The 27805-nt window shown below is 41.6% G+C and overlaps 1 protein-coding gene and 1 non-coding gene across 3 annotated transcripts in view; one reads left to right on the top strand and one right to left on the bottom strand.

Moving 5' to 3' along the window:
• TLN2 (talin 2) overlaps window positions 1–27805 on the top strand; it is a 346512-nt gene that overhangs the window by 23215 nt on the left and 295492 nt on the right. The gene's annotated exons all lie outside the window — the stretch shown is intronic.
• On the bottom strand, window positions 26037–26143 carry LOC126010490 (U6 spliceosomal RNA). The gene has a single exon (XR_007496517.1). It is a non-coding gene; the product is annotated as a U6 spliceosomal RNA (small nuclear RNA).

Below are 27805 nucleotides of genomic sequence, written 5' to 3'. Positions count from 1 at the left end.
TTTCACTGGGTGGGGCGCCATATGGTTGCTGCTGAAGAAAGACTAGGACTTTTATTCTGGTCCTATGAGCTGACTCAGTGGATCTCCTGCGGCCTTTATTTTCCCCTTATTTCCCTTATAGCTTTTTTGATGACCATTTTGCTTTAGAGATTTCATCACCCTAGAAGTTATGAAAGGGAACGTGGTCGAAGATCAATCTTCTGTAGCTACTTCAGGCTGACAGGGGACTGCAGTTTCAATCTCTAGATAGGGCGAAATCTCCTATTTTCCTAAAGGAGCAGTTAACTGGTTTACTTTTGCAGTTTTAACACCTGAAAAGGATCAGATTAATTATACAGGGGAATATTACTTAACCCACTCAGGCCTTGGAGCAGTAAATAGCACAACTTGAATGGCACAGCTGTTCTTATTGTCTGTAATGATAGCACAAATTAATCAACAGAAAACAAAGCATTATAGCATTATGAATAAACACAGTTTTGAGTTACTTTAGTTAGACTAACCCATTTGCATTTACAACTAGTAAGAGCATTTTTACATAAGTTACTTCAAAGAAGTGGGTTTTAAGTTAGGCCCACTAGAATTTTAATTAGCTACCAAAAATGGTTTTTCTCTTCACCTTACCTTGTACCTTACCAGGTATTTGAATAACTTGGCTTTTTCCTTTGCACATATACAGCACTGTTGGAGAAATCTCCATCTGGGGCACCCCCATTACTTACAGAACTTTTCTGAGGATAGGTTGTAGACACAGCAGGGTTTTCACAGTCACTCAGGTTTGGCTGATGAGTTGGTCGGTTCAGCATGAGGATTTTCTGGCTGGGCATCTCACCCTCTGCAGGAATTTTTAGAGGTGACTTGTCTGTTCCACTCCTCTCCAGGTTTGGAAGAGACTGACCTCGAATTCTCTTCTGAGCTAGAGGGTGAGAGCAGGGCCCACAGGCTGTGAGGATCTTCTAGGAAAATCTTCAATTTCCTTACTTAGGCCATTTATCTCAGTCTCTCGCCGGTCTTTTCAGCCAAATGCTTGAGGATGCCTGCTTGCCACACCACCTTAACTCCAATTATTCCTCTAAAAGAAGTCTTTGGGGTCCCCTCACTAATTTTTTTTGATTTTCTGTCTGCATGGGGACTACTCCTCATGCAGAGAGAAAAGCCATCTGCTTGTATCTTGTGCAAAGCAACATGATGCCATGACATAAATGATACTAAAAGGTTCTGGGAGAAGAGAAAAAGCAAATATTACTTAAATTACTTAGATAATTCTAGAATCTTTTTTTACAACGAAATATTTTATACATTTTTTAAAACCAGACCAATTTTATAAAACCTCCTGTGATACAAATATTAATGTTCTTGGTAACATATAATGAAAAATTGCAAAATAATATTTTAATTATGCTTAATTTTAAATATAGAAATTTACCTAGTTTTTTTTACCTTGGTTTGCAGACAGAAAACACCTTACTGGCAGAACATGCTTAAAAACATTTACACTTTTTTTTTAACCTAGAGACATATTAGTAATTATTTAGTTTGATTATACAGATTTTTCCTATTACACATTTTTAATTTTTTTTTGCACCACTTTCCTTTCTGCATGCAAGGCAAATGTCCTACCATCCGGCTCCTTTTTCTTTCCTTTTTTTTTTTTTAAGCTTCTCCACTCATTCTTTTGCAGTGGTTCCGCTGCTAAAAATCTCCACGTGCACCGAAAAACAAACAAACAAAAATAACAACAGTAATTTGCAACATCCTCTTATTATTATTTTTTTTTAAGAAACCTTTAAGTTAGAAATTTAAACGCTCAAAAAAAATATTTTTTTTGACTTCCAAACCATTAGCTGGATTTTTTTTTTGATATGTAAATGATCTACATTCCCCAGCCAGATGAGGGTGAGGCTGGGAGGACAATGGTTTGCCCTGGGGCTTAGTGAATTCCTTCAGGCTGGAGTTTAAAAGCACTTATTTTTTTTTTTTCTTCAGCTAGAAAAAAACGGCCAGTTGCTTTCTTTGGCCTGAACACATGGCAGGATAGTTGGGGAATTAATTGCAAAGTCCAGAAATTCTCCAGGGAAAATTTATCCCCGATGGCCATTTGAGAAATCTGGGATTTGCAATTTCCAACACCCTCCGCCATGTTCCTAGCGTGGCCCTTGCATGAGCCCGCTTCCTGGTTGGGTGGGGAGCGGGTTTCAGGCGCCCTCTTGCCGCGCCGTGGGCGGCGGGGGTCGCGCGTCTCGCTGGGCCTCCCGATCCCGGGCTGGGACGACTGACGGGCGAGGGAGACGCGGGCTCGGCCCCCTTCCCCAGGGGTCGGCCCGCAAGAGGGGGTCGGGCGCGTCCCGTGGTCAGACCAAAGAAAAACATAGAACACACAGACAAAAACAAACAGACAGACAAACAGACAATGGCGCCACAAACAACCAAACGAATGCGTTCAAGAAATCTCTGCAGCCCACAATAAATCCTAGACAGACAACTATGCCAATGACCAAGTTCTTGAGCTCCACAAATCACAGGCAGACAACCTCTCCAGCAGCCCGGAAACGTCTTTCCGCTGCTTTTACTGAACCCCTGGGGTACCACCAGGGTTGTGACCTAAGCAGCCAGAGTTCGTCAACTCACTGTCACCTGGAAATACGCGTCAGGTGGGGACTCCAATCCCGGAAACACATCAGGTGGAAGATCCCTAAGTCACGCGAGGGACTCGAACCCTCCTATTATACAAAGTCTGCTATCACTCACTCAGTTTCCACATCGAGCAAAGAGCTCATAACATTAGCCAAGCCACCACAAAGTCAGCTTCCCGCTGGTCACAGAATACAACATAATTTTAGACTAAGACAGACACGAAGCAAAGCGCGCACACACACACACACACATCAGAACTCACCAGACACCTGTTCATAGCTCTGTGCCGAGCAGAATGAGGACTCCTGGCTGGCTCGCCAAACTGAAAGGTCCGGAAGTCCTAATTTAGCTACCTGGCGCAGAGAAATGAAGAGGCTGATGAGTTCCAGCAGATGCTTTAAAGTGCTTTAATACTGACCAGTCGAATGACCAGGGTCAAAGTTCCCCCAGAATAGAAAGGGGACCAAAGACCTCGTGGGTCCCTCGTCACCCCCTTATATAGGATGGGAAGTGGGAGGGGAAGAAGAGTCCTTGAGGGCTGGACTTCCGCTACAATAACACCAATGATTCGTGAGGTAGGGGTAGAGGTGGGGCCGAGGCAGTGACGACTTCCTTAAGGGTGGAGCCAAGGTAGTGACGACTTCCTTAAGGGGCAGGACACCCGCCAAGGTTGGTGGGGGGGGCTGATTTCCCTTTTCAGATGCTCCTATTCTAGCTAATTTGTGCTTGGTTTTGGACACCTATCCTGTGAGTTTATGGCTGTTTGCATATTTCTACAACACAATGGAACTGCTACTAGCTTCTCCATGTACCCAGTCTGAGAGACTATTAAGAATTTGTGTCTTTGAAGTGATTAAAAGGTTCCCAGAGTCTTTATTTGTTTTTATGTTTATTTATTTAGTTTTGTTTTGGGGCCACACTCAATGATGCTGAGGGCTTGCTCCTGGCTCTGCACTCAGAATTAATCTTGGTGATGCTCTGAGAATCATGTGGAATGCCAGTAACAGAATTCTAGTCGACTGCATGCAAGGCAAATGCCCTATTGGCTTTATTGTTGTTATTTGGAATGTTTGGAATTTCTTAGAAGCCTGTGAACAAGAACTGTGTGATTGAGACCTAAAGGTACCTTTGGCTTTCCAGCACACCTGGGATAATATGAAGTAGATAGCAAATGGAGCCATTTAGGAAGATGTGCTTTAGGTACACCACTGAGACATCTCCAAATCTTCGCTGAGGCAGCATCGCAAAATGAGATATTTCACATTACTTGAACTTCCAGACAACAGATTCTGCCTTTTGAAAGCCCTGGATTCTTTTAATTTATTCATTCATTTATTTTGGGGGGAGGTCATGGCCACTGATGTTCAGAGCTTACTCCTGGCTCTCTATATTCAGGGATCACCCTTGTGGGACTCAGGATCATAGTGGTGCTGGGGTCTACATTGGCAGTGTGCAGGGTAAGTGCTCTGTCCTCTGTCGCTTTAGCCCAACACTTCATTCATTCATTCATTCATTCATTTATTTATTTATTTTTATTTTTGGTTTTTGGGTCACACCCAGCAGCGCTAAGGGGTTACTTCTGGCTCTACACTCAGAAATTGCTCCTGGCAGGCTCAGGACCATATGGGATGTTGGAATTCATATCACTGTCCTTCAGCATGCAAGGCATACACCTTACCTCCATGTTATCTCTCTGGCTCAACACATATTTTTAAAGCATTTTGAAAATATAAATATTTCTGCTTTTGTGTGTGCTAGAAGAAAATTTTCATGCACTGTGTGATGTCAGTTGAACTTTTTGATTCAACATGATGTGGCCCCACACTCCTTGTATGGTTTCACTGCTGTACTTTTGAGATGTCACAGGCTCCCTTCTGGTCCATGGTGAATTCTCCCATTGTCAATGTGCCCATCATTTCTTGCTTTCTTAGTGACTATTTTAAGGTCTGGCAAAACAGCAAGTTGGCAAGTTTGTTGTGTGTGATAAATTGGGCTTGTACTTTCATTTACAAAAAATGAGAGAGAGAGAGTTATTGTTGGCTGACCTCAACATAGTCAAGAAGATATCTACAGTTTCTTATGTGAGGGAGGACTGTGGCCTGAGGTGTTTTGAGGTGAGTCTTACCTGTTCTGAGGCTCCAGCTCAGGAGTGCCAGGTACATCCAGGTGTTCACTGATCTGTCCACCCTGATACCTGGTGAGACATTTTCCATAAAATTTAAAATATTTTTTTGGGTGGTCGGGGTGTTTGTGCCATACCTGGCTGTATTCAGGACTTAGCTCTGCTATCTCTGTGATTAGGAATCACTCCTGGCAGTGCTCGGGGGACCATATGGGTTGTTGGGATCAGCCCCCCCCACCTGCAGTCTGCTGTATGCAAGACAAATTCCTTAACTCCTGTAATATCTCTTCACCTAAGCTATTTTTCTTTAAAAAAAAAAATGCAGTGCTTTTCATTAGTTGACACTGGTGGTGGGTTCAGAGTTGAAACATTATATACCCAAAACTGCCTTTATAATAGCTGCATTTATAATGATGATTTATAATCATGGTGCCTCAATAAAAATCAGGAAAGGAAAAAACTCTAGTTCTTTTGATGGGTAAAAATTAATCAATCACTTTTTCATTACATTTAGAGAAAGGCAAGGACATATAAAGAGGTCATAATGTCATTAACACTCAAAACCATGAGAGGAATTGATTTTAAAAGTTACTGAGAATAGTAGAGTTATTGATAAGATGTGGGAGAACCTGAAATTATTACTGATTAAATGACAAGTGAAAGATTGGGAAGAATTTTATCTTTGTCCCGATTACCTATTATGACAGAATTTTGCAGGCACAGTATGCTGACTTTACGGAAGGTTCTGGGAATGATATTGATGACAGAGACATTTTTTCTTTTCTAAGTTGACATGCATATTTGCAACCTGGTCCTTGGGATGTTGTTTTTATTTATTAAAAAATAAAATAAATTGAGAAATGGCCTGGATGTGACTTGAGGTTAGGCTTTCTTTAATTAAGTATATTTTGAAATGGGGAAAAGTACTGCTGTCACAGCATCTCTTTGTATTGTTGGCAAGAAATTGATGTTCCATAGATAACCCTCATCAGAGTTCCTAAGATCCTATCAGGAATGTACCCAGCACTTATTCTTGGCTCTTTACTCTAGGATCATTCCTGGCTGGGTTAAGGGACTATATGTGGTATTGAGAATTGAACCTGGGTCAGCTGTGTGCTTGATTTGGTGTACTATCTCTCTGCCCCTAGACCATTTTAGTGAGAAGACAGATGGCTTTTCCCAAGGGCTAAAATATCTCAGGTAAATCATTTCGCATGATTTTTCAAAAGGAGAAGCTTTAGTCTCTGATCTTTGGTTTTGCTTGGCAACAAGAGGTGGGTTTGGTCCCATGAGTCTCTTTTTCTTCCCTTTCTCCTGGTGCATCACATCAGTCTTTCTGTATTCACTGGAAGCCAGGGGGAAGGTCGAGTGGGTATTGCCAAGTGATCAACAGCAAGACACACCGGTTGTACCCCAACAAGCCCTTGTTTGTCCTACTGTCAGAGAGGGAACTTGCATGAAGCCTCTCCAGAAAATGTTCAATTTTCTTTCACCTTGCTCATCTTGTCCATCTCTGAATGGTCAGGCAGCCTCCTGGGTACAGGACATCTGATTGCAGAGGGGGTACTGGTGGCCCAGTAGATGAACTTCTAATAGCCCTTTTTGTCTATGTGGACCTCATGGTACCAGTGGTACTGGTGAGTGGTTAGGGCTGGAAAATTAGTACAGTAGACAGGGCAAAAAAAAAAAAAAGCCACATTTAGCCAACACAGGTTTGATCCCTAATACCACATATGGTCCTTAGAGCCTGCCAGGAGTTATCCCTGAGCTCAGAAACAAGCCAGTATTGCCAAAAACCCAGAAGAAACAAAAATCATTGAGGAGCTCTTATACTCAGGAAAGCTCCACATTTTTTTTTTTGGTTCTTGGTTTTTGGTTTTTGGGTCACACCCGGCAGTGCTCAGGGTTACTCCTGGCTCTATGCTCAGAAATCGCTCCTGGCAGGCCTGGGGGACCATATGGGATGCCGGGATTTGAACCACGGACCTTCTGCATGAAAGGCAAATGCCTTACCTCCATGCTATCTCTCTGGCCCCAAAGCTCCACATTTTTACCTTTTCAGTTTGGTTTGTGAAGGTTGACTGATTTGAACCATATCATAACTTAGCTCTGAGATGATTATTTCTTTTCTTTTCTTTTTTTGGGGGGAGGGGTTGGGTTTTGGGTCACACCCGGCAGCGCTCAGGAGTTATTACTGGTTCTATGCTCAGAAATTGCTCCTGGGAGGCTCGGGGGACCATATGGGATGCTGAAATTTGAACCATCGACCTTCTGCATGCAAGGCAAATACCTTACCTCCATGCTATCTCTCTGGCCTCGAAATGATTTTTTCTGTCCTCAAAAACGGCTGCCAATTCCATGAAAGGCTAAACACAAAGTCTCTAGCTGAAAAGCATTAAATGTTGGTACCTTGTGTCAGTGGGGTTGAGAAAGTGTGTGAATTGGCTCTGTGCTCTTTAATCCTTTGCTTGCCTTGTGCCCATAATGGACTTGGGAGACCCAGTGGCAGATGGCTGTGTTTAGAGAGATATGCTAGTCAAATGCATGGACCAGAAGGGATTCTTCTGCCAAATGAAGCTCTCCAGAATTTATGGCACTCTGCCCCGTGACTTGTAGCTTTCTTTTTAAAATAAGCACAAGACTGCTTTTCTAGTCTTTTTTTTTTTTTTTTTTTTTTTGGTTTTTGGGTCACACCCAGCAGCGCTCAGGGGTTACTCCTGGCTTCATGCTCAGAAATCGCTCCTGGCAGGCTCGGGGGACCATATGGGACGCCGGGATTCAAACCGATGACCTTCTGCATGAAAGGCAAACGCCTTACCTCCATGCTATCTCTCCGGCCCCCAAGACTGCTTTTCTAAGAAAAGTCATTATAGCTTAAATTTACTATTTGACAACATCCTCTATGCCTTGAGAATAAGGAATTGCCCAAAACAATTGCTTGAATGGGTTCTTCCTCTGAGTAGAATACATGCTTAGGTTTCGAAGTTTCTAACAAGACTGTCTTTGTAAGTTAACAGGAAAATCAAGGTCTGTTGGTCATCTAGGATGACAGGCCAGTGGCCTGCTGCACATTGGTGAATGAATGCTCTGGAGGTATCTGTCTGAGCCTGCTGACAGTGAGTTGACTTAAGAAAGCCCCACATTCCAAAAGGCTCACAATAGCCCTCTTCTTAACTGCCAATTGCTTTAGATGTAGGTTGGTATAGGTGGTCCTAATGATTCTCCAAACTGATGAAGAAGACTCAGGCAGTATCATTTACTGTTTGACTTCTGGGCCAGCAAGAGTTGAAGAGAGAAGGATGTCATTTGAGGCTCTGAGCTATGCTTGGAGACAAGGTCTAAAAATATGAAAACATAGGCAGGTATGAGAACAGCCACTGATCCAACTAGAAGAGAAAACCAAAGACTAGTGGCTTGTCTTCTACTGGAGGGTCCTCTTGCATTCCTCTTTGTGTCCTTGCTGACCATATAGAAGCCACACATTTTATCAACTGTTGTGGAGGAGGTGGAGGAAAATAATTTTGTGACATATAAACCATGATATTTGGTTTTGTTTTATTTCATGGCTCTATTAGCCATGTGTTCAAACCTTAGGTGCCTTCTGCTCTTTTAAGGTCATCTGGCCTGGCTCAGCTTCCTGCATTTCTGTGGCCATTTCCCAGTTCACTATAGTGGAACTCTCAAAGGCCCTTGAAAGCCAGTTTTGCTGATGTATTTGTCAGTTTAGAAGTGATCTGTGTTTACTGCAGACAATACTTGAGATATAGAGAGACAAAAGAGAGGATGAATTCCATCTTTCCTGAGGTAATGAATGGAATGAGCCTCCCCTACCCTGCAGAATGTGGCCCTGAGTTCTGTGCTGACCACTATTATGAGGAGGCCTAGTTGCAAGTAAATATCTCATCTGTACTTTACTGGCTGAACCTTGCAGAGCTGGCCTTTGCTTCATCCCCTACTGCCTTTGTGCAAGGAGAAATATATAAAGCGGAGTGATCACTCTGTGCCTTTGTGTGCTCTGCAGACAAGTGGCTTTTTTTCCCCTGCAGAGTGGAAGGAAGATGCTGTACTTGCTCATCTCCTCCTTGGTCTTTCTCCTTTTGGAAATTCCCAGACATCCCTGTGACTAAGCCTGTGCCCCCTCACACCTATACTCCTCTGACCAAGGATGTTCTTTGCCCTTTCCTGGTTCTCCAGTCAGGCCTTTGGGAGGTTCTGTTCTGCATTGATTTTCATCTCCTTTTTTGGTTCCTCTCCCTCCTCTTCTGACCCATAGCTTGTCCAGAAGTTTCACTTAGCTTTTAAAAGCCAGTGCTCATGCTGCATTCTGACTCCTTTGATCACCAGTTCTCAGCAGGCTAAGCTGAAGGGAACAGTGAACAGGTCTGAATCAGGGAAATGAACACCTGCCAATGGGTTCCATGTCTGCTACTTCTTGATTTCTGCATTTGCCAATCTTCTTGTGCCCAATAGTAGTATCCATTACATGTGAAGCTCATGAAAGAACTGAGTCAAGTTGTAAATCAGTTTGTTGGATTTTCTGTTTTCTATTCTTCCTTTCTCCATCTACGGGGTAAAGTTGCTACCTGGCGTGTGTGTGTGTGTGTGTGTGTGTGCGTGTGTGTGTGTGTGTACGTGTGTGCGTGTGTGTGTGTGTGTGTGTGTGTGTGTAGCTGAGAGATTATTTTTTATTTTTATTTTTTATTCTTTTGGTTTTTGGATCACACCCGGCAGCGCTCAGGGTTACTCCTGGCTCTACACTCAGAAATTGCCCCTGGCAGGCTCGGGGGACCATATGGGATGCCAGTATTCAAACCACCAACCTTCTTCTTGCAAGGCAAATGCCTTACCTCCATGCTATCTCTCCGGCCCCCTGAGAGATTCTTTAAACAAATGGAAAAGGAACATATTTTATGCATGAAAATTTGGTATTGTCAGGATGTACCCTTACAGAGTTGACCTAAACATTTATTTTAATCTTCAGCAACACCCAGAAAGCATTTTTAAAACTAAAAATATATTTTGAGAATGGAGAAATAGTATCACAGGTAGGGCTCTTGTCTTACATGTGGCTGGCCTATGTTCTAATCCCGGCAACCCATATGGTATCCTGAGCACCACCAGGAGAAATCCCTAAGTAAGACCTGAGCGCAGATGGGTATGGCTTAAGAACAAAAAAAAGTATACATATTTTAATAATATTAATAAGTAGATTATAAAACTTTGTGTAAGGTCTATAGGTCCCAGCCTCACTATTTTAAGGGAAGAAAAGAAAGCTTTGTTGGAAAATGTCCATCACCTGATTTTATGAAATGCTGACACTGCTGTCTGTGTGAGGATGATGCATCACCCATGAGATGCAGCAGGAAGGAACCACCTCTGTGTCTGCTGAGCAGACATTAGAAGATCTCATAGTCTTCATTCCATGTGGGAGCCCTGGATCTTGTAGTAGAGTTAGTACAATTAGGTATCCATCCTCAGAAGGGAACTTGTCCCTTCAGTCACACCAGTCCACAAAAATCATATGCCAAGATCATTGCCTACAGCAAAAACTCTAGTTGTAGGTCTCGCTCATCTATGGGTTTTAAGAAAAATGAAAGACATTCTTGCAATAATTTTCAGAGACAAAAGAGAGGAGGGCTGGAAGTGACAGCCCACTTCATGAAACTCACCACAAAGAAAGATGAGTTTAGTTAGAGAAATAACTACGTTGCGAACTATCCTAACAATGAGAATGTATGAGGGAAATAGAAAGCCTGTCTAGAGTACAGGCAGGGGTGGGTTGGGGAGGAGGAAGATTTGGGACACTAGTGATGGGAATGTTGCACTGGTGATGGGGGGTGTTCTTTACATGACAGAAACCAACCACAATCATGCTTGTAATCAAGGTGTTTAAATAAAATGTTATTAAAAAAAAACTCTAGTTGTTTTTTCTGGCTTTTTAGTTCTTATATTGGAACAATAGGAGCCAGTAGTTTAAGTTTGAAAATGTCACAGAGTAGAAGTGAGTATTTTTCCTTTTTGATTCTGGATATTTTTTTTTTGGGGGGGGGCCGTACCTGGTGACACTCAAGGGTTACTCCAGGCTATGCACTCAGAAATCACTTCTGGCTTAGGGGACCATATAGGACGTTGGGGATCAAACTGCTGTTCATCCTAGGTTAGTGCATGCAAGGCAAAATGCTCTACCGCTTATGCCACTGCTCTAGGCTCTGGATTGTATTTTTAGTATTTTATGTATTACAGTTGTTGCAATTGTTTCTGCTATTGTTTTTCTTACTGTTGCTGCTGTTGTTGTGACTGTGGTGCTCCCTTATTTAGTTGTCTTGTGCATCTATATGGGTTACACATGAAACAGTTGCCCACCCAGATTCATACTCCTTTAGTTGTGCTTCTTACTGTACCCTTTCCTTCCTTCCTTCCTTCCTTCCTTCCTTCCTTCCTTCCTTCCTTCCTTCCTTCCTTCCTTCCTTCCTTCCTTTTCTTCCTTTCCTTCCTTTCCTTCCTTTCCTTCCTTTCTTCCTTTCCTTCCTTCCTTCCTTCCTTCCTTCCTTCCTTCCTTCCTTCCTTCCTTTCTTTCTTTCTTTCTTTCTTTCTTTCTTTCTTTCTTTCTTTCTTTCTTTCTTTCTTTCTTTCTTTCTTTCTTTCTTTCCCACTCTCTCTCTCTTTGTTCCTCCTTCTCCTTCTCCCTCTCCCTCCTTCCCTTCCTCCTTCTTTTCTTCTTGCACACCCAGAATTGCTCAGGGCTTACTTCTGGCTCTGCACTCAGGGATAACTCTTGGCAGGATTCTGTAGACCCCGTCGGGTTCTGAGGCTTAAACCCTGGTTGACTACAAATGCCTTACCCACTATAATATTTCTAGCTTCATGAATCTTTTTAATTCTAGTTGTAGTGCTCATTCAGGAAGTGTCGCATCCATTTTGGGTGCTTTCACACACCTAGATTTAGCTGGACCTCACTATGGTGTCAGAGAGGGCCCTCAGCAGAGCTGTCATGCTGACATTATTTTGGTGCTGTGGGATACTAAGGATTGGAACTGTGACCATAGGTCAGCTAGTTAAGAACTGCATGCCTTGTAGTGTTCCTCAGACCCCACTCTGGCCCATTGTCTTTTGAGACTCTTTCTGCTATCAACAACCATCACCACAAATCCCCAAGCCTTGTGTCTTGGTCATAAATTCAGAATTAGATTTTGGTTATTCGGCTGGAGAGAGTGCTTAATATACTGAGCACAGGCTTTGCATGCAGGAGGTTGGCTTTGATTCCTTAGTACCAGTGGTCCTATCACTGGAAATAGCACTTTAATACCACCTACTGCAACCCTAAAAGCAAAAAACAAAAACAAAAAACAAAACAAAAACAAGTGAGGGAGCTGGAACGATAGTACAGCATTAGGGTGTTTGCCTTGCACATGGCCAACCCCAGACAGACTCCATTTCAAGTCCTGACATCCCATATGGTCCCTAAGCCTGACAGGAATGACTTCTGAGCACAGAGCCAGGAGTAACCCCTGAGTGCTGAGCCAGGAGTAACCTTGTGCTGCTGGGTGTGACCCAAAAACCAAAAATAAAAAAAATAAAAAAAGAAGAAGAAGAAGAAGAAGAGGAAGAGGAAGAGGAGGAGGAGGAGGAGGAGGGGAGGAGGAGGAGGAGGAGGAGGAGGAGGAGGAGGAGGAGGAGGAGGAGGAGGAGGAGAAGAAGAAGAAGAAGAAGAAGAAGAAGAAGAAGAAGAAGAAGAAGAAGAAGAAGAAGAAGAAGAAGAAGAAGAAGAAGAAGGAAAAAAAGATTTTATTTAGGGGAGGGGAAAATAATACTTTGCTTTTTTATATCTTCTTATGCTGTGAGTGAATCTTACTTTAGTTTATTTCCACTACTCTTGTGCAGTTACCTTCAAGCTTGTTAACACTTATTTAAACTAAAGTAGGAAATTCTAGCATTCCACCATCATCTGGTATCTTGCAAGGAAGATCCTTGTGTTAAGTCCATTCTGACTGAAGTTCGTCAGCACTTCTCTTCTGTGCTCCCTATCAAAGGGGCTGCAAGTTCAGTGCTGGCCTATTTGTGGCGGCCACAGGTAGGGGGACAACAGGCTCTGAATCTACTATGTTGGCTCTATGCAAGTGTGTGGCAGGTGTAGCTGCTACTGATGAGCAGCCGAGGTGTTTTTTTCTAAGGGAGACTTTATTTTGCAGCTTCTCTGCAGGATGTGAAGAACACCCTTAGCTCCCCATCAGTCGGTGAGGTGCTGCTATGTGTGGCCTTCTCCTCTGCAAGTGCCATCTGTGGCTTAAGGTAGTCTGAGCATGGCACTAATGTAGACTAAGATCAACCTGCCTGGAAGGATTGGCTTTTTTTTTTTTTTTTTTTGGTTTTTGGGCCACACCCGGCGGTGCTCAGGGGTTACTCCTGGCTGTCTGCTCAGAAGTAGCTCCTGGCAGGCACGGGGGACCATATGGGACACCGGGATTCGAACCAACCACCTTTGGTGCTGGATTGGCTGCTTGCAAGGCAAACGCCACTGTGCTTGCTATCTCTCCGGGCCCAGGATTGGCTTTTTTTAAAATTTATTTTGATAGAAAAAATATCTAGTAAGCATAAACTCCCAGATATACATTGTTCTAAATTTGAGGAAAAGCATTTTGCACAACTCCATGCAAGCCAAAATCCAGCTCGAGAGGAGTCTGCATTCCAAGATGCCACCCCCATACTCAATCTCTACAAATGTTCCATCAAACTCATCTATCTGTGACTTGCTCAAGCAGAGGGATTTCTCTGCCATCCCCTATAGGGTCTCAGTGACTTGTGGGGACAGTCTGTCAGCTTGAAGTAGCTATAGAAGGCGGTTTGTCTGCCTCTGACCATCTCACATGTTACTGGGAAAATTTCCAAGAGCCCCTCTCCAACCTAGAATAGCCTCCTTCTGCCAAGGCCCAGTTAACCCCCATGCTTGGAAATCATCACAGGGGTGCTATAATAAACACTTGCCTGTAACCCAGCTGTTCACACTAATATCTTAAATTCCTCAGAACTGTGTTTGAACCAAAGGAAAATGAGAGCCCTCCTGCCAGGGGAAACTTGAGGTTGTTTCTGGAATATTTTTTTTCTGGGAAAGATCTCCCAGTGAATTGGGAAGTGTCACAGACCTTTGTAATAAAACAAGGTGCATTGTCTCAAGGGTCCCAAGGCCCTGAAGGTGCAGAAGAAAGCACTCCTTTGAGAAACAAATAACCTTGCACCTCAAGTCACATGATCCATAGCACCACATATGGTCCTCTGAGCCCTACCATTATTGAGCCCTAGACACAGAGTCAGTAGTAAGCACTGAGCACCAATGATGTGAACCAAAAACAAACAATTAACCCCAAACTCAACATATCCTGTATTTTCTCCTACAGCTTTATCAGATTTTACCACCTTCTTAGTAGATGAACTCTGGCATTTGGAAGGATACAGCACAGGTCTGATGGAGGTGGGACAAAATGGCTGCTGTAATACAGGGGCACCCTGACTTTTTCCTTCAGCAGGGAACCCTGAGCTTGTCTTCTACAAGTGCACCAAAGCTTACCGCCAGAGGGGCAAACCCTTGCTGTCTTCCTGTTTCTGAAACCAGTCAAGACAAAAAATATTTCTCACTTTAGTCACTTCAGTGTCAGGGTTGTTGATGTAGAATTTCTCAACAGAAAGGGCTAACCACCACTCACTTGTCTAAAAGTCAGCTCAAAGCATTTTCTGGAGGGTTCTAGACTAAAGGTTAGTGCAGTGAGACCTATGCCAGCAGTCCTTCCCAAGGTGGCACAGAAGTTTAGAATTGAAGAACCCTCGTCAGAGTCTCAATACATCAGTCATGGAATCTTGGCTGTGATGAGATCCTTGGTTGCTGAGCTGGGATGTCATTGTGAACACCTTGTTTACAATAGGTTTTTGGCTAGGATCATCTGTCAACAATCTGGTACTGTGGCCCCAACAATCTGGTCCTTCTCTGCACAGTCAGGAATGTGACTTGCATCTGGGCCACTTTTTGGTAGATCTCAGGGTGTTGATCTTCCTTGAAAGTAATTCCCCAATCTTCAATGTATAGCAAAGGAGTCACCTTACATCACGCTATGGTATCCAGTCATCTGGGATGTAGGGGATAGATTGTCCAGGGTGCCACAGAAGGTGGTTGTCTTGGAGGATGGACTGAGTGTTATATTACCTGAAATCTGCTATTTTGTGTTTTGGGGGTTTGGGCCACACCCAGTAGTGCTTAAGGATCACTCCTGGCTGTGCTTGGGATACAATATGGGGTGCCCTAAATGTAACCTGTGTGAGTCATATGCAAGAAAAGTGTCCTATCCACGTATCAGCACTCCAATCCTCAACTCTACAATTTTAAATGATCTAGCTGATCCAAGGAGTGGGTTATCTGCTATCAAGTCCTTGTGCATGACTGCTGGTAGGCAGACCACGCAGGTAGCAAAACTATAATGTACAAATGGTTCTCTAATGATCTAAGGGAGAAGGGAGGGCTTCATGGAATGACCACACAGGCCCAGAAAGTGTATCTGCTAAAGTGAGATCTTCTCCATCTCTCTTCTCAACTGTTTCTCAAGGGCCCCATTGTCCAGTTTAATTTTAAATAATATTTTAAGAGCAGGGCTCAGCAAGCTTTGTTTCTCTCTCACTGAATAAGCATTGCCAAATGTTCTTTTACCCAGAGGGAGGTCAATATCAAGTTCTTTTAAGACTCATTGTCTTTATTTCCTACAGGGGGAATAGTGAGAAAGGGGTGGGGATTTTTTTTTCTTCTGGAATCCTAGAGTTTGGAAACATGAGGTCCAGATGAGAGCCTCAGGGATTTTTCATGTGTGGGCTATAAATAAGTATAATAAGGGAACAGACCACTAATACAGAGCAATAAGGTATTTGTCTTGAAGGTAAACATCCAGGGTTCAATTCCTGGCCCCCATATGATTCCCTAATCCTGACAGTAGTAAGCCCTGAGCATTGCTGGGTGTGGACCAAAAACAAAAACCAAACCAAACAAAAAGCATAGTATGGGAGCAACAAATGGCCAAAGGCAACAGAACCTAAGAACTGGTCTATAGAATTGAGTTTACCACCACTGGGGGTAGGGCCAGTGGTACAGAGAAGAGTTAAGTGGTTGATGTGAGATAATGGTGGAAGGAAGCAGACATTCTGGCAGAGGGTATGAGGTTGTATTTCGTTTGTATGACACCTAGTAATGAAAAATATAGTGCCTCAAGTAAAATACAAAACCACAACCTCCTTGCCAAAAAGGGGGTGTTTGTGCAGGAGATCCCCACCACCTCCTCCAGCCAACTCCCCCTCCTCCAAGCAGCTCTGTCTAAGAAGAATCCTGTTCTATGGGTTTTCCTCATGCTGAGCTGATTGTTCTAGGGACTTAAGTCCCAGGGGTGCTTTGCAAGCTGGGTATTGGAACAACTGGTTATTTTCATGGCCACCACAGAAATGCCCACAAGCTGGTGTTAGACTTCCAGTTAATTGCGTGGTAATGAAATGTCAACACGGTTGATCAGAGGAACTGTGTAATTGAGCATAATAAAACATGGTCTGCTTAGTAAGCAATTGAGTTGTCTTCCTAAGGATGTGCAGGCTGCTAGTGGCAGGAAGATGTCATTTTGCCTTTGACAGGCTGGCTCTGCAGTTTTGCTTTTTCTCCTCTAAGAAAGAGACCTAAGATGTTTCTCTAAAATAATGAGCCCAATTTTGTGTCTGAAATTTAAGTTCATAATTTTATGCAATTTTTTTTTGTTTTTGGGCCACACCCGTTTGACGCTCAGGGATTACTGCTGGCTATGCGCTCAGAAATCGCCCCTGGCTTGGGGAGACCATATGGGACACCGGGGGATCGAATCATGGTCCGTCCTACGCTAGCGCTTGCAAGGCAGACACCTTACCTCTAGCGCCACCTTCCTGGCCCCAATATGCAAATTTTTATATTCCTTTATTTGACATGTAGAATATTTATCCCTGGTAAAATTTTTAATTAATTTTTAGCTGCAAACTTTTGAGCTCTTCTTTCTTCTGTTTCATCTTTAGTGGGAGAAAGCTAAGGGTAAGATTCTATTCTTGTTTCCCTCTTGGTTTACTTTGGAAGCTTTAACTAGCATGTTTGGTAGAGATGAACATGTAAATCATTTGGGAAATGTGTTTCTGTTTGTAATTTCCTTCTAGAAGAGAGAATATTTAAGCTCTGTGCATCGTTATGAAAGCAATTTTTTTTAATTTTTAAAGTAGGCAATTTGGAATAATGTGGGAAAATTGTTTTTAAGGTAACTTTGATAAAAACAAGTAAAATTTTCATAACTTAGATTGCTATTTTTAATTATTGAAAATATGGCTTTAACATTGAATTTTCAGTGCAGAATAATTTGGGGCTCATGTTTTCCATGTGGATTTTATTCTGTCACATTGCTTTTAGATAAGCAAAAGTTTGTATAGATACATTCCTTATCACTTCCTTTTGTTTACAGCTTTATCCATTGCTCTTTATCAGTAATTCTTGGTATTCTTGAACATGTGGGTTTGGTTGAGGATAGCCTTCTTTTTTTAAATGGACTTTTTATAAGCTAGGCTTTATCATAGCATTGTACTTATTCGCTTACTTAATCTCTGAAGAAATTGTTGGGTTTGGCTCTGTTTTTAATCTTTATTTGTAGATAAAGAAACTCTAAAATGTTTTTAATAACTTGCTCAGGATTTCATAATTATTGAGTGCTGGGTATTTCCTCTCTACAGATCCTGCCCAGACTGGCTTTGGAAGGAGTTAGAATTTTAAAAAGAAGCTTCTCTATAAAAGTGAGCCTATTTCATCTAAAAATTGAACATGTCTAGAGATGTGACCCTTCTATGTCTCAACCTCTGTTCAATAGTAGACCTTATTTTTTTCAACCACTCAGGGAGCGTGTCATTCATTAGATGCTAGTCTATTGTACAAATTTTCTTTCTGCTGTTTGCTAATTTTTATATTGTGATAATAAAAAAATCAGATCCGTTTGGCCTCTCAACCCCTTTGACTTAGCAAACTTTCAAGGAGTCATTCATAGAATCTGGATTCCAAAGAATGATCTGGCTTTGGGATTCAACTTCCGGCATGGGGAGTCAAGTGACTGTCCCCGCTTGCATCCTTGGCATATTTTGACTGGAATGTGCACACTTTCAGAAATGTCCTGCAAGAGCAGCAGGCACATGCCTTGGGTCAACATTAGAGGAGAATTTTTAACACAAGCTTGTTTTATTGTCTTTCCCTATGGGTGGTTTGTTTCTGGGCCTCTTTTGGTAAAGAAATGTCTCTTGATCAAAAGCATATTTTTGACCTTAATTTTTTCTTAATTCAAAATAATATATTAATTCTTAGTAGTTTGGTAACTCTTCTTCACAAAACCCCAAAGTATCACAAAGGATTTTAAAAAGTGGTAGAGACTTTTCATGACTCAGTCAACTGTCTCTGATAAGATGTTACTTGCTGGTGTGTGAATATTGCTTTAGTCAAAGATGTACCACAGATAATTTGGTGGTCCCCAAGTTTCTATTGACTGATGATATTACAGCTGTTGTAGAGTACCATTCCCTTATAGAAAACATCTAGAACTCAGATAGCTTCATAGTATCCTTCTCCCTGTGCTTGCTTTAATGTGGGGTTTGTTCATTTTGGTTCCTCAGCATACAAAATCACTGCTAAGATTGTCTGTAAGAGGTCATATTATTGATAGATCTGAGAATAAGTATAATAAAAGTGATTATAGACTGTGAGAGTGGTCTTCAGTGGTAGGTCCCACTTGAATATTTCTGTATTGAACAAGAGCATAGTGACAGAAGATGTGACAGAAGAATTTGCTTGAAAACAAGGAGACTGACAGACCAAAGAATGACCTTAATCGGGTATGGAGAAATTTTGAATGATCAGGTCAAAGACCAAACACAGAAGTTCATCTCTCTCAGCACTGTGCTAATTAGCAAAGAGTCTGTTTGCAATATTGAAAGAAAAGGCAGAACATGTGGCTCATGTTTATTCTGAGTGGTTCTAATTTACACATAGTGGTTTAAATGATTCAAGAACTGTGGGTTGGAGTGGTAAGTGGGTAAGGCACTTGAAATGCACATATCCAACCAAGTTTCAATCCCCAAGGCCTCATAAAGTCCCCAGAACCTGCCAGGAGTGATCCCACAGCTCAGAGCCAGGAGTAAGTCCCCAAGCCCTGTTTAGAGTGGTCCAAACACCATTTCTCCCAGGTACATTTTTAAAAGTAAATGATGCAAGAATTACCAAAAATGAAAATGAGCAGTGAGCCCATGAGTGCTTATGTAAATTCCCCAAATTTTGGGGAACATGTTTTTCTTCCACTGACTGTGGAAGAAAAATTACTTGCCAGAGAAAATTTGTGATTTGGATGAAAATTCCCCACCATTTTGGAAATAGGTGCTCAAAAATATCTGTGGTCAACTAGAGTCAGGTTAGCATCTCCTAGGATACCCTCAAGAATTGCTCTTCTGAGAAATAGGGAGCATGATATGCAGAAAAACACATCTTTCAAGACTTTTATTATTGCTGATGAAACTCTTATTATTGCTCTTCACATGAATATCAGTGGTATTTATTTCTCCAAACACCACCCCTTTAATCTCAGAAATAGATAAAAAAGTATAGGCATGTTCCAGACCTCCTGCTTGTGATGACCTTTGCCAACACTCAAAGTGAAGACTACTTTCATGCCATTTTGAAATGAGTCTTGTGGTGACTCCATGAAGAATCTTTCACATTTTAGGCTGATATCATCAGAGAGTGTGTGAGTGGCAATGGAAGAGGCCATTGAAGAGAGCTGTTTATGATTTTAAGGAATTTTCTAAGGATGAAGTGACTTGACAGTGACCACAGACTTTTAGGACATTCTATAACAAAGTTGCTAAATGATATGTGTCTAGAAAATAGTCCCCATTGTTGTCCTTACGTGCAAATGATGACATTTCAATATTAGTTATTTCTTTAAGTGTTTATATTTTCCTTTTTTGATGGTTAGATTTTTCAAGCTATTTCTTTGTGTTCTCTGGGTAGACAAAAGAGTCGACTCTGGATAATTCTGGGCTTATGTATGTGTGTATTGCTACAGGTTCTATTACTTTCAGGGAACACTACCTAAAAAATTCCCCTGTTGCTGATTTTGGTCAAAATGTTTGATTTTTCTGTGAACACAGATAGTTTTCCCTTCAACTATCTCCTGTTTGGATTGGTAGCAACTTAAGTATCAATGCTTACTATTTCTTGTTTATCACACCCAAACAAGAATTTTCCAAACCCTCCTCTTGGATCCCTCTCTTGAAGTCCCTTTTATCATGGAAGTTTCTGCCTCATTCTCCTTCCACATGTTCATATTCAAATATTAATCATCAGTATAACACTACCAAAAGAGTGGGGCCTCCTGAGATGTTTGGATCATAAGGGTGGGCGATGCCCTCAACCAATTGGCTTAGTACCCTTATAGAAGAGTTCCTGGATTACTCGCACTTTCCTACCATTGGGAGAGATTTTGAACTAGGAGAGGGTGTTTTAGAATCCAGAATTGGAACCTTGGTACTGAGTGATATCATGGCTGGTAAGGAATTTTGTACATGTCCAACCTAGTTTTGATTTCCAGAATTCCCTATAGTTCTCTGAATCATCTGGAGTGATCACTGAGCACAGAACCAGAAGTAATCCCTGAGCATTGGTGAGTGTTGCCAAAAAACAACAAAAAATTAGTGGAGCTTCACTGAATGTCAGTACTTTGATCTTGGACTTTCCAACCTCCAGGACTGTGAAATTTTGTTATTTCAGCCTGTTGGTGTTAGTGTTCTAGCAACTTGAATGTACAAGACATCCTCTAAATCTCTTTATTCTCAAACAAGTGTTTATGTCAACCCATAAGTCTGAATTCTCCTTATTAGAGTGACTTAAGTCATCTTGTCCTTGTTCCATTTTCTGTGTCATCTCCTGTGCTTTGGTCATGTTTTTCCTTTGTGCTGGACTTGTTCAGCTTTCACTTGGCAGAATTATTTGCTCCATTCTGCACAGTCTAGCCTCAGTGTTTCCTCCTGTAGAACCTTTATGGAATCCACTCGCATCTTCCATCAGGGTACAACTACCTTGCTCAAGTCTCTGGATCATATGATCCCTTCCTTAGGCTTTGTTTTTGACTTCCTGCTCTTCCTCTTCTGGACATGTGTGTCCTTCAGGTGGGGGCAGAGGGGAAGTGGTGAGATGCAAATCTAGAAATACCCAGAATTACTTCCTGCTCCTTTCCTCAGCCATGTACCCTTGAGCAAGTCTTTCACTCTGATCACCGATATGTGAAATGTGCTCTACTTTTTCTAAAGGATGAAAATGAAAAGGAAGACTGAGGGTGACAGATGTGGCACAAAGAAAATGGCAGGTCTTTATTCCATTTCAGTGGTGTGAAAACAGCTCTTTGTGTAGTTGCTGCATAGCAAATGTTGATCAAATTGAAAACCCTGCTGGCATCTGCATGGTATTTCACAAATATTACAAAATTGGTATATACAAAATTGGTATAAAAATTGGTAGCCTTGACTCTTGGGACTTTGTCTCCAAGATATGTAGAGAATGTTCCATTGTTCTCCCATAACAATTCTTGCCCCTCTCCACTCACCAAGGCCAATTCCTTTTTGGGAGATATAATATATAACAGAACTCCCTTTTCTCTGTGTGGACACTCGTCTCCACTTTTGACTTCTGTGCACAGAACCCTCAGACTTGTCTCTTGAGCTTTTCCTCACATCTTTGGAAAACTGCTGGCTAATTGGAGTATATTTCTAGATTGTTCTCATCACTTTTTTTAAATTTTTCTTTCTTTCTTAATTTTTTGATTTAAAAAACTATTACATACATGATTGTGTTTGGGTTTCAGTCATGTAAAGAACACCACCCATCACCAGTGCAATGTTCCCATCACCAATGTTCCAAATCTCCCTCCTCCCCACCCAACCCCTGCCTGTACTCTAGACAGGCTTTCGATTTCCCTCGTACATTCTCATATTAGGATAGTTCAAAACGTAGTTATTTCTCTAACTAAACTCATCCCTGTTTGTGGTGAGCTTCATGAGGTGAGCTGTAACTTTCAGCTCTTTTTTCTTTTGTGTTTGAAAGTTATTATTGCAAGAATGTCTTTCATTTTTCTTAAAACCCATAGATGAGTGAGACCATTCTGTGTCTTTCTCTCTCTCTGTGACATTTTACTCAGTATAATAGATTCCATGTACATCCATGTATAGAAAAATTTTATGACTTCATCTCTCCTGACAGCTGCATAATAGTCCATGGTGTATATGTACCACAGTTTCTTTAGCCATTCATCTGTTAGACTTTTCAAGCCATTCATCTGTTGAAGGGTATCTTGGCTGTTTCCAGGGTCTTGCTATGGTAAATATTGCTGCAATGAATATAGGTATAAGAAAGGGATTTTTGTATTGTATTTTTGTGTTCCTAGGTATATTCCTAGGAGTGGTATAGCTGGGTCGTATGGGAGCTCGATTTCCAGTTTTTGGAGGAATCTCCATATTGCTTTCCATAAAGGTTGAACTAGACGGCATTCCCACCAGTAGTGGATAAGAGTTCCTTTCTCTCCACATCCCCACCAACACTGCTTGTTCTCATTCTTTGTGATGTGTGCCAATCTCTGGGGTGTGAGGTGGTACCTCATAGTTGTTTTGATTTGCATTTCCCTGATGATTAGTGATGTGGAGCATTTTTTCATGTGTCTTTTGGCCATTTGTATTTCTTCTTTGTCAAAGTGTCTGTCCATTTCTTCTCCCCATTTTTTGATGGGATTAGATGTTTTTTTCTTCTAAAGTTCTGTCAGTGCCTTGTATATTTTGGAGATTAGCCCCCTGTCTGATGGGTATTGGGTGAATAGTTTCTCCCACTCAGTGGGGGGCTCTTGTATCCTGCGCGCTATTTCTTTTGAGGTACAGAAGCTTCTCAGTTTAATATATTCCCATCTGTTAATCTCTTCTTTCACTTGCTTAGAGAGTGCAGTTTCCTCTTTGAAGATGCCTTTAGTCTCAACGTCCTGGAGTGTTTACCTATGTGTTGTTCTATATATCTTATGGTTTCGGGTCTGATATCGAGGTGTTTCATCCATTTGGATTTAACCTCCAGCCTTTTATTTTGAGTCTTTTTGTTCTGACTATTCAGGTGCATTTCTTATAGGCAGCAGAAGATTGGATTGAGTTTTTGATCCATTTAGCCACTCTGTGTCTCTTAACTGGTGCATTTAGTCCATTGACATTGAGAGAAAGAATTGTCCTGGGAGTTAGTGCCATCTTTATTTCGAAGTTTGGTGTGTCTGTTGGTCAGTCTTGTCTTAAAGTAGGCCGTTCAGTTTTTTCTTTTAAGAATGGTTTTGAGTCTGTAAAGTTTCTGAGCTGTTGTTTGTCTGCAAAACCATAAATTGTTCCTTCAAACCTGAAAGTGAGTTTTGCTGGGTGCAGTATTCTAGTTGAAACATTTATTTTATTGAGTTTTGTCACTATGTCCCGCTACTGCCTTCTGGCATTGAGTGTTTCTGGTGACAGGTCTGCAGTAAATCTCAAGGATGTTCCCTTGAATGTAATTTCTCTTTTTGATCTTGCTGCTTTCAGAATTCTGTCTCTATCTGTAGGATTCGTCATTGTGACTAGAATGTGTCTTGGGGTGTTTTTTCTGGAGTCTCTTTTAGTTGGTACTTTTTGGGCATGCAGGATTTGATCGCATGTATTCATTAGCTCTGGTAGTTTCACTTTAATGATGTTCTTGACCGTTGATTCTTCCTGGAGATTTTCTTCCTGGGTCTCTGGGACTCCAATGATTCTTAAGTTGTTTCTGTTGAGCTTTTCATAGACTTCTATTTTCTTCTTCTTTTTTTAAATATATTTTTTATTTAAGTAACATGATCATATTTGGGTTACAGTCATAACCAGAACACCCCCCTTCACCAGTGCAACATTACCCCTCCCCCCTTCCCATCCCCTGCCTGTATTCAAGACAGGCATTCTACTATAGTAATTTGTTGTTGTTGTTGTTTTGGGTCACACCGGCAGTGCTCAGGGGTTATTCCTGGCTGTCTGCTCAGAAATAGCTCCTGGCAGGCACGGGGGACCATATGGGACACCGGAATTCGAACCAACCACCTTTGGTCCTGGATTGGCTGCTTGCAAGGCAAATGCTGCTGTGCTATCTCTCCGGGCCCAGTAATTTGTTTTTAAGTTCAGTAAGTTGTATTTGTTTTCTTAAAGGATAAGAGTAAAAAAAAATATAGTAAAGGTGTGATAGTGGCAATCGCCAGTGTTTGCATAGGTCCAGAAAAATGGAGAAAATGGAAAAAAATCCTTGACCTGATTACAAAAAGGCCTCACCCCAGAAGTTTATTGGCATAAGACAGACTCTGGGTTCCAGGCATACCAATCTATCCAACTCCAGTCATTCTCAAGGTCCCAGTGAAACTTTTTCACACTTTAGCTATTGTTGGTATCAGACTCTTATATTTAAAGACTCTGGATTCTGTGCATTTCTTTCATCGATGTCAGGCTGATGTGGAGCATCCTCTAGTTTCAGCATATCATTAAATGTGGAGCCATCTGCCCTGCATGCAGACTGTTGCTGTAGACTTCTATTTTCATCTGTTCCCATTCTTTGAGTAATTTTTCTATTGTTTGATCATTTGCTTTAAGGCTTTTTTCCAATTCTGCTGTATGGAATTGTTATTCATCTCATCTTCCAGTGTACTAATTCTATCCTCAGCTGCTGTTAACCCATGGGAAAGCTCAACCATGTTTTTTTTTTTCAATTCATCTACTGAGTTTTTCAGACCTGTTATTTGACCTGAAATTTCAATTTGGAGTTTTATGATTTCTATCTTCATATTCTCTTGATTCTTATTAGTGTTCTCTTCTATACTTTCTTTGAGTTCTTTGAACATCTTCCATATTGCGACTCTAAACTCCTTATCTGAGAGACGGACTAGTTGGTTGGTCATGTTCAAGTCATCAGAGTTGCCATCATCATTCTCTATGTCTGGCGCTGGCCTGTGTTGTTTCCTCATTGTCACAGTTGTATTGTGGCTTTTTCTACACGTTGTGGTTGTAATTATTGGCTAAATGATGTGCAAGGCCGGAAGCAAAGCAGAGTGGCCATGCTCCTCTGGCTCCACCCTTACTGGGCTTGTAAACTCACCTTCAGGGAAGGCTCCAGGAAAGGCGAACCATCCTCAGATGAGCCACACACAGGATGAAATCAGGCCGTAAATGGAGCACAGCACAGAAGACAGGCTGATAGGGGTGCTGGTATCTGAGTTCCAGCAGAGTTCAGCGGCTTCCCCTTTCTGGGCATTTATGCTCACCTCCAGGGAAGGCGAACTGTCTGCAGATGAGCCACATACAGGATGAAATCAGGCCGAAAATGGAGCACAGCACAGAAGACAGGCTGATAGGGGTGCTGGCATCTGAGTTCTAGCAGAGTTCAGTGGCTTCCTCGCATCACTTTTTAATCATTTCCAAGAGGCTCTCTTCTCATTGCATGAAACCAGAACTTTGGAGGGATTGAAGGGAAAATTTGTCTGATTTAACCAATGTCAGTGCTGCTCTGAAGAAAATTGATAAGGCACCACCTGTCAGGGAAATAGAACCGTGAATCAGGTCAGATGGATTGCATTGGAAGAAAAGTGCCTCACTGGTGTTGCTTTAAACATATGGATGGGGTCCAGCTAGAGTAGTAATACATCAAACTGAGAAAGAGATTCTGAGTATTCTTAGCTTTGCATCTCTCTACTATCTTTGCCTTGCACTGTGTGACACGAGTTCAATACCCAGCACCCTTTATGGTCCCTTGAGCCCATCAGGGATGATCTGTGAGCACAGAGCCAGGAGTAAGCCCTGAGCAATGCTTAGTATAACCAAAAACAAAGTTCAAACAGTGTATTCAGAACTAAGTTTTACTGTGAGGCTTTCCTCCCAAAGGACTCTCATAACTTTTGGTAGGCAGATGGGATTACTTCATTAATAGTGGTAATTAATTCAGAGCAGTCATTAGCATGCAAACATGATCTGACCTTCAAATGCTGTTGAAGTGAAGATTCCAGCCCAGAACTGGCATTTGACACTCAGTCCATACTCTTTCAAAATATGGAAATTAATTTTGTATTGGATGGTGATTATAACTGAAGTATTAAAGTCTTGAGGAATTAGTTGTAAGTTGCTTTCCATCTTTTAGCAGCTCTTTTTTTTTTTTTTTTTTAATATGGAACGCTTCACGAATTTGCGTGTCATCCTTGCGCAGGGGCCATGCTAATCTTCTCTGTATCGTTCCAATTTTAGTATATGTGCTGCCGAAGCGAGCACCTTTTAGCAGCTCTTGAGCAAGCATTCAGCAAACAATATCACTACATAGTTGACGTAAATAATGAGAAGAGTGAAATCTGTTTCTGTCTTTTATTCATGAGTTAGGGAGCAAAACTTTTTCTGAAAAAAGTAAATAGCAAATTACATTTTCTTGTATGTTTCATTTACACCAAGGGGTGTAGTTTGGGACATGGAGTAGGAGGCAGTGACGTCAGTTTGGGACATGGAGTGAGGGGGGCAGAGGATGGGGAACAGGTGTGCTCTGTTCAGTTGGAATAAAAGCTCCAGTGAGAATTAAAATTTGTCATCCTCTTCAGTTTCCTCATGTGTCCTATTCTAATGTAATATTTGTATCTATTTCTCTGATTTGTAATCTTCATTTTAAATCTGTGTAGTAAATGGCTATCCTTAATCATCTTCCCCAGTATAATTTTAGTTCCTGAAAAAATATTTTACTCTATCTGTGAGTTATTGCTGTTATCCCAAGTTTATATCCATGGTGGATATTTGGGTTATTTTGCACTACCAGAGAGTACTAATTTGTTTTGTGAATCTCCTGTAATTCCTTTATTTTCCATCCATTTTATTGTAAAAGGAAATTTAGTTTTCAGATGTTAGTTTTGCCCAGAGCCAGCCACTGTGACTGCATCTTTTTCTCTATTGGGCCTGGGCATAAAGATTTATGTTATTATTTTTTTCCTTTCTCCCTTTCTTTTCTTTTGCTTGCAGCCTGACTTTTCAGGGCCTGACTATGCTAGACTGAGAATGCCAGGATGTTTGCAGAATGTTCCTTGTATAGATGCTATCCCAATGATTATCTGGCTAGATATGCCACCAGTGCCCACATAGTTTCTGTTTTTCAACATGATCTTCAGTGTAACCATTCTTATCCATATTTGTGTGTGTGTGTTTGTGTGTGTGTGTTTAGTAGGCTTCATGAATTCTTTTGTCAGTGGGCAGATACAATGTCTAAATAATACCAGTAGAGCATATTTGCCATTCCTCTTACAGGCTTCCCTTCCTCTGTGTAGCACTTGCCACAGCCCAGCTGTGATTGTTGACACATTTCCTGAGTGGAATCTTTTGGCTACCCATGTTGGCTAGCTCCTCGACTCACAGAATCATGAGCAGAAAAAGGAAAGTCTGGTGTAGTAGGGCTGAGATCTGAGACAGGTGACTCTGTGTTGATGATATTGGAGGCATGGCTCCACATCCCCACTATGTCCTATCCAATCATCTCTTCCAGCAAATCTGGGGTCTGTGGTTTTATTTTGCCCTCATGTTGCAACTTGTCTTCTACTATTAAGGAAGTTCAGTCAGTTTTGAAGGACTGTTCTGAATAGCATCACAAGCAAAAACAAATACAGAACTGTCTGCAGTGTAGTGGGGATGTTCTTGATAGTCTCTAGGACCCAGATCAAAACTGGCTGCCACAAAAGGATCAGACTTGAATTGACCCATCATAGCTCAATGACTGTTGCTAATCACCTTAAGAACATACCCTGTTTTAATATCCAGACACAACCAGCTTTCCCTAATGCCCTTACCCTGTCTTGCCTAAACACAGAAGCACACACCCTGTTGTAATCCTTTCTCACATCCTACCTGACTGGCTGACACAGTCCATACCTTTCTCTCCCCTGATATAAATATATATTTCCC

The sequence above is a fragment of the Suncus etruscus genome, chromosome 5 (assembly GCF_024139225.1).
Source record: "Suncus etruscus isolate mSunEtr1 chromosome 5, mSunEtr1.pri.cur, whole genome shotgun sequence".
Lineage (NCBI taxonomy): Eukaryota > Metazoa > Chordata > Mammalia > Eulipotyphla > Soricidae > Suncus > Suncus etruscus.
Note: the sequence above shows the minus strand (reverse complement) of the source record. Positions and strands in the feature narration are given on the sequence as shown.